The sequence below is a fragment of the Corapipo altera genome, unplaced genomic scaffold (genome assembly GCF_003945725.1).
Source record: "Corapipo altera isolate COAL_440 unplaced genomic scaffold, ASM394572v1 63, whole genome shotgun sequence".
In the NCBI taxonomy this organism is placed as follows: domain Eukaryota; kingdom Metazoa; phylum Chordata; class Aves; order Passeriformes; family Pipridae; genus Corapipo; species Corapipo altera.
The window spans coordinates 3405465-3413570 of record NW_020884928.1 but is presented as its reverse complement, the minus strand read 5'-3'; positions in this window follow the sequence as shown (position 1 = coordinate 3413570).

Sequence of the window (8106 nt, the reverse complement as noted above, 5' to 3'; positions counted from 1 at the left end):
ACCCGGAAGGCAGCACTGAGGAGAGCAAGTATGAGAAACCTGGCCACAATGCCAACATTATCAATAGAAACTTGCATCTTGGAAAAGCCTTTAACTTTTTCCAAAATTACGTTGATGGTCTTTCAACATTGAGTGTTTCTATGTTTCACTTCCTAGAGAGTGGTGCACTAGAAAGGTACATGATGTTTACACAGTGTGTATGCCCACCATGCAGGCAGGAGACTTGAGACTTCACATTGGTCATGTATTGGAAATCAAGTTCTGAGTTTCTAAGCTAAATTTTCATAATATCAGGTGTGAAACAATTAGGCTTTTTCTGACTTCCTCACTTTCTGGGTTGACAGACAATCCTTTTTCTTTCTCTATTGGCTGTTGACAGTGACACACTGCTTATAGCATCACACATCTTGCTGTCTTGAGGGATCAAGGAAAATCAAAAGGCTTTTCTCATGGCTGTGTAGCTCAGAAGACATGGGTGTATGTCATAAAAGTGAGGCTTAAATTACCATCTCAATATTTTTGCTGGTCATTTAACTGAAATTTACTGTAGAAAATTTTAGGATTATACCAGAATCAAACTCTTACAAGTATTGTCTCTAATAAAATAGTTGTGCTATTCATCAGTTAGGGTTGTTTCTTGGTAGGTGTGTTACTCTTCAATTAAGTTGATTTTTGTTTTGCTGGGTAGAAAGTTGTGTAGAAAGTTTCCCTGTATGTAACTGAAGACAGTCCTCTGCACACCAGTTTGTGTCCCCTAGATGGCAGGAAAGGATCAGTTTAACAGTAACAAATCTGCTTTTGCTTGTATGCTTCAGCATCCACCTGAGAGACACAGGAGAGGAAAGTTGAATCACTTCTGTGAGAGGGAAGCTTATGGTGAGGTATGAATAAATTTGAACTCAGTTCTATATCTTAAAAACATTTTGTCTCAGTCATTTATTGTGGCTTCACCACCTCAATTTATGTTTAGAATTATATTCCACACCTTTTATTGTTGCTGCATCTGAGAATACAGACAACAAAAAGAATGAATACAATTCCTGGCATATTTCATTGCAACTTCTGTCTGTTGTCCATGACATGCCTTATTTTTTTTTGAGCTTTGGTTGACTGACAGTTTCTTTTCTAGTGCACTGCAAAGTTGCACTACTACTACTACTCAGAAATTGCAGGGATCTGTAACATTTGAACTGTCACCTTGCTATGTGTTTAGCTGTGATGATGATTTGTAGTCTTCACTATATCCTTACTGCATATGAAGGCTAAATTCAAGTAAAATAGCAGTTTTGGTGCAAGGTTTAGATCATCATTAATGGTAAGCAGTGCTCAAAATAGCAACAATCACAGTGGTCAGTACCACCAATAGGCTTTCATGGCTTACATCGTTTCTGTTGCAGTTGATGTAATGGATGTCTCCTCTGAAACAGCTCTTAATTTCGCTATAGTTGTTAAATGATTCAGTATTTAATCAAAAAAATATTATATTAAAGATTTAAGGAACGTATACTGGTACTAAATGTGGCAAGGTTCATGCAAATCAGTGAAGTATCTGAGAGACAGTTGTTCCTGCAAGATTTTTTTTTCTCTGAAGTTCAGATAGGGGTGAGAGAAGAGAGTTGAAAAAGATTAACCTGTAATGTTGAAATAGTGCTTCTTGCTGAGGAAAGGTTGGAATGGAACAAGGATGCACAACCTGATGATGTGTCCTGCTACCAGTTCTTCAGTAATTCTATCATTTGGAAATATGTGTGCATTTGATTTAGATAATTCATAATAGGAAAAAAAAGGTAGTGCTGTTTGACTTTGTACTTTGTTTTGCAGTAGAAGAGGATGCTGGCTTCTATTAAGGGGTGTCCTATTGATGACTTCGATGAAGACAGTAGAATTTGGCCAATCTTGAGTTGTATCTGAGACTTGGTTGGTAGGTGTTCATGGTTACCTCCTTATGGAGGTAGAGACACTGCTCTTCTATGACTAACTAGAGGAGGTGCTTCACCACATTCACCCTTCTGGCATCCACCCGTTTGACACTTAGAGCTGCCTTGTCTCTAATTGTTGATGAACAATATCAAACTAATGTCAAAACAATTGTTCTCGACTAATTTGTAGTTCACAAGTTACAGTTTTTATTTCAGACCTGAAGAAGGATTTATACAAAACATTGCCAGCCTGGCAGTATGAAAATATTTGGAAAAATTTTGGTCTAATTATATTTTTAGAGAGAGATAAGCTATACATGTGAGTGTGTTAGTTCAGTGTGTATTTGTAATGTCAGTATCTTCTGCTTGGCACATTCTGAAAGTTAAGCTTCTGGGCAATATTGCAAAGGAGTTTCAAGATGAATAGTGTGCAGTGGGGATGGAGATGGACACTGGTGGAAGTAAGTGCAGGGAAGCAAGAGCAATAATAGGATGTTGTTACTCAATGATGAGCAGTGCTGCACATGAAGAAAGTATCATTTTCTTACTCATCTGTTTCTGCCATTGCTTCTTGCTTTATTTTTCCTCAGTTTATCCTTTTCTGAATACTCCTTTCACTTCCCTCTGCACATCCAGCAGATTTAAGTCTGGTTAGTTCTGTTTCATTCTCTTTGAATAAAACTTGGAATTTCTGCCAGGTGGAATAAGTCTGGAAGAAGGAAACCTTGCAGAAGGCAGTGGCAGCACAAAGACCTTGCAGTTGAAGTGGTAGACTAGAATTAGTGCTCTGTTCACTAGTAGAAACAATGTTAATTTTGGGAAAACAGCAAAATGGTCTCTGGTCCCTGCTAAATCTTTCCTTCTGACTTTGCAAAGCCCAGTGTCATCATATTTACTCATGGAATATAGTATTCAGTCTTCAGCTGGGCAACATGTGTACAGAATTTTAAATGATTTTCTGTAAAATACATTTAAATATGCACAAGAGGAAAACACAGTCTTATATAAATTCAAGTGGGAAGCTATGATTCTTTCTTTATATTTCATATTTCTTGTATTTTGTGTATTTCTCTCTCTACTGTTGTAAAAAGCTATTTCTGTTATTGCTATTGATGAGAGTATTGCCTAATAATTAGGATTTCATTTTTATGCCCACATTGAAAGTTACTGCCAGCCAATCTTCATTACAGGTGGAATTGCCTTGTATGGTCTCAGAGGGCTCATCCTATGTACAGGACAAGAAAAGAGGTGGTAAAAAATGTTGGGGCACCTTGAGAGGGAGTGAAGTCTATAAGATCATAATTTCAGGTCTTTTCTAAACATATTCCTTAATGGTGAACAAGAACTTCTTGAAACTCACTTTCTATCAGTTTTGGCAGTGCATCTTTTACAGCTACTAGCAAAAGTTAACTTTTACATACAAGTTGTATCAAAGAGTTTAATGTAAAAAACTTTTAGACATATAGTGGGGCAGTTGGGAGCAGTCACGACATAGTTTAGCTGTGCTCTGAGTGTGTAGGGTGAGATGTACTAGCATAGGATTGTGTAAAAACTGCAAGATTTCCACATGCTTTCTTAAGAAAGCTGACCTGTAGATCCCCACAGCCGGACTGTGTGGGTACACCCTTTCTGTGGCTGGCTGTCCAGCCCACAGGAGCTGTCTCCAAAGCCCTGTGCAGAGGCTTCTGTGCTCTACAAAGGCACATGATGCACTTGCTAGATCAACAAAGAATGAGGAGGATCTGTCTCCAGAGATGACTTTGGTCGCACTGCACTGCTCTCCAGAAATGGCCATGATGACTGTTGAAGACACTGGAAACTGAAACGAAAGGTACAAAGATAAAAGGTAGTGAAAGTATTGATTGAAATTTTCAGGTATAACCACTGAGCTTTTGAAATTTAATGAATAAAAAGGCACTGTTGATTGGGAAAATGTCTACTGAATTCTTTCAATGAGTCTCAGAGAACATGTTTCAAAAATAGTGCTGCTAAAACTGGTAGTGACTTAAGAAAATCCTGGTAACTGGCTAACATTGTTCAAAATCCTTGACAGTTCTAAGAAAAAATACACCTTTTCTCTACAAAACAAGACTCTGGTTTCTGGCCCCTCATTTTTCAAGACTGTACTTTTAATGCAATCCTTTCACTGAATCATTTGAGCGCTTTTCTTTTCCCGTCAACGACTCCCACATCCCCTTTGAGGTTTTATTCCATTCTGTAGACTAGTTCACTAGTTTAGGCTTGGAGCTTTGTTATTTTAATCTCACGTTGAGAAAAGATCTTTTGGTCAAGCTTCGAAGTCTAACGACAATGCCAATACTCCAGTGTTGGGAAAAACTTTGAATGCATTTTTTAAAAATGGCATTGCTAGATATTTGGTGTAGATTTCAGCTGAGTACACCACAACTAGACAGAGGCTGAAGAAGCTAATTGAAAGATTAATGTTAAAACTTGGAGAGAAATATGAATGCCTGATTTTTTTGAAAGATATTTATAAATTTCTCTTACATGTAATGGAAGTTGATGCAGATACATATTATAGTCTCTCCACTGAGTATTGAACAAGATTAGTATTGATCCTACAGAGGCCCAAACACTCAGTTCTTAGATCTGCTTTTCCCATCCGACAGTTGCTGTTGGATTCAGCACCTTTCAAGGATTAATACAAACTCTTAAAATATTTTCCTTCTGTTCTTTTATCAGTGAGTTGCAAGACGGCAGCTACTTGATATAATCCATTTTCAATTTAGTAGGAAATGTAATATACTTCTGTTCTGGAGGAAAATTGGGAAGTAATTACTGTAGAATTAAATCCTATTGCTTCTGTGAAAATAAACAATATAGGAAGTGTCTGGGGACTTGCAGTAGGACACATAATCCAACAGTACTCATTCTTCTTTATAGAACTATCTAATTAGGAGTTAACGAACAAAGTATTGGACTGCTTGCAATTCCATAAACTGATTTTCTGCAAGTGCTGTAGAAAGTTTCTTTTGCTTCCTCCGAATCTTCTTTTTGCTCTGTTTTTTAGCTGCAATGAAAATGGGATTTTACATTAACATGAATTGTTTATGTCTGGATAATAAGCAATTAAATTCAGTACCTTCTTAATTCAGTTGTTGGTTTGATTGTGTCTTCTGTGGAGTCAAGACTCTTTCTTCTAGTATAGATTTATAATTTTTTCTTACTAAATAAAAAGGAAAAAAGAAGGAAAAATAAAAATAAAAAAATATTAACTATAAGTTGAAATAAAGAAGGGGCAAAAGTACTCTCATCTGAGGTCAAACCAGTTTTACCTTATGTGAATCTGTGTCTGCCTTGTCCTGGGTTTCTTTTGGAGAGAAAAGAATTTGAGTTTTTTAATTGTGCTGAACAAGTACTAGACAAGGGCCCCATGTGTGAGCCATGGGCTTTACATTCCAACCATTCTCTTTTCAGTTCTATTGAGGATTTGTCATCTGGGATTTCTCAGCACTGAACTCTCTAAGATTCCTGGGCAGAGACTGTATTGGAGACAGAGTCATAAAGCATGGCACACTGCTGTGCCCTGTTTTGACTCTGCCAGGATTTCTGGTTTAAAACAAAGACCCTCAGACTCTCCCAACCACTTATGAGGTATAAAGACAATTTAAAAGTTGTCCAATACACTTATAATGGGATGAGTAACAATTAGCTATTGAACCTATAAATCTCCTTTATTATACATACTAATGAATTCAGGGTTATGGACAAAAATACTTGCAAGATTCATAAATATTTGATTGTTTTGAGACAGATGTCAGTGGCTTTGTTTTTAATGTATAGTACTAGAATCAGAATTTTAATATCGCTAAAATTATGCTAAAGTACTGTTGGAACTTCAGGCAAGATATGTCTAACTTGAGTAGTAAATCTATTTCATTTCAAAGGAATACAGCAATAAAACCCCTGAAGCAAGCATTACCTGAAGGTAATTGACTGCATCAATGAGTTAAATGTTCCAAGGAAAAGACTGTTTCTAGCTGACAAGGTCAATTATCCCCTTACTGTGTCCTTTTCGGGTGGTACTGGCATTCCAAACATATCCAAAAATTGTTATCCATTTTTCTGCTCTCAAAAGTGTTTTTTACTTTTCTAAATAAAATTCCTATTAACTATTTTTTAGAAAAACAGATATTGGAGAAATTTCCACTGGAGTAATGCACAGAAATAGTATTAATCCTGTGGATATAAGAATTTCACTTTCAAGTAGCGGTTACATATCTATCATCACTACTGATTGGGTAGAATCATATAATGGAATTTTTGTTTTTTGTTGTTTAAAAAACATTGACTGTAAAATGGTACTGCGTGATAAATGGAGTAGTTAAAGGTTAGTGTACCATTTTTGTATTTGGGCATCCCTGTAAGCCCTATTTCTATTATGGATGGAATCCTGATGAAGTAGGAACAAATTAAATGTATGTGGGCCCAAACAAAGTGTGCAGAAACAAACAGAGAACTGGTAAAAGGTCAGCCCACTGGATCAGAAACCAGTAGGCAGAGTTCTCTCTTGTTTTTGTTTTTTTCCAGATGTTCAAGTTCAGCTGGTGAGACCCACACATGAGAAAAGCCTCCTCTGCTCTCTGTGCCCGAGGAACAGGAAGTAGATGGGCTCTGTCAGGCCCTCTCTCCCTGAGGAAAACCCTCAAACTCTTTCCATAGCTGTTTTGGACTTGATGCCTCTCATATGGGCTTTACAGTGAAGAAACACAGACCATGGCACATCTTTTATTCTCTTTTAGGCTTTTTATCCCCCTTTGGCAATACTGTATATAGATTGTACCTTTTCCCATGTCTTAGTTTCTTGTTCATTTATTTCTTAAACTTCTTTGGTTGGGAATAAAATCTTTACTATAGCATTTGAATTTAATCTGTTTTCCTGCAGCTTTTCTCTCAAAAGCAACAATTGCCATGTCCTGATAACACCAGATTATTCATCTGTGTCCAATTTGAAGTTAACATTCTACTTTCTTTAAAATTGATAGCCCAATCACTTTTTAGTGCAATGTTGTTCATTTCTTCCAATATGTTAATAATACTGTTTCCAGCCCTGCTCATGCTGTTTGTACTCTGTTAATGTTTGTATTTGTTTGGGAAATCATGGAGCATCTTTATTGTTTTATTTTTAAGTGATGTGCATATTTTTGGCTTGTGAATCTGCCAGATAATTTAATGTTCTGTGCAACTTTTTGTCTTGTTTTGACTCCAGTGTTAGACTCTGCAAGTCCTTCTTCTTTTCTCTCTTGCTCTGGCATTTTGTCATGTTTGCAGTGCTGTAGGTTGCTCTGCACATCAAATTTCATGTCTAGTTGAGTGATATTTGAATGAAAAATTTATTATTTCCTTAAAGGGTCTGGGTCATTTTGTCCCACACTCCCATTTTTTTATTGGATTCTTTCTAGAATAAGTTTAAAAAACATATTTACATTCTCAGTCTTTAGTTGGAGACTCCTTCTGCCTTCTCTTACTCTTTATACTGTCTATTTAAAAGTGTGCTGAAGCCACTTCAGAATTAGTAGCTTGGAACAGCAGTGTCCTGTGGCTGTCTTCCTTTCTCTCTTGAACCACTTCTAGGAGCCAGAAATGGAAGTGCTCTTTTAAACCTTCTTTGATGTCCTTCACATTTCCAAGACATTTCACTGTTAACAAATATTGAGAGTATTTTCTTAGCTTCATGTGCTCCCTGATACCTTCTTCAGTAATTGTTCAAAAGGAGATGCCTGCTTTGCTGGCTGTCTTATAGGGTGTCTGAGTAGGATACTGCATGTGTGGTAAACGGAGAAATGAATGGTGAAAAAAAAAAGGAAAAGACCTCAGAGGTGGAAATGCCTTGAGTCTGCCCAGCCAAGAAAACATCAAAGTCTGTGTGAGTCAGAGGGCACTGCTCTGTGGCAGCTGGAATAGAGCTGTGGCTGGAAGATATATCTGAGTTCAGTGCCTGGCCAAAAGCAGGGCCAACTTCAAACTTAGGCCTATATCCTTGTCCAGTTGTCTTGGTCTGCACTAACTGAAGCACTGAGTGCCAGTGCTTGCCTACGTTGGCCTCTTCATCTGCAGTCCTGTCTCCATGCCCAGGGCATCAGTTTGATAATTCATGTGACCACACTGAGACTCAGGAAGCCTATTTGGCTAAAATCAACCATTAAGTGACTTCAAGAGAAATAAT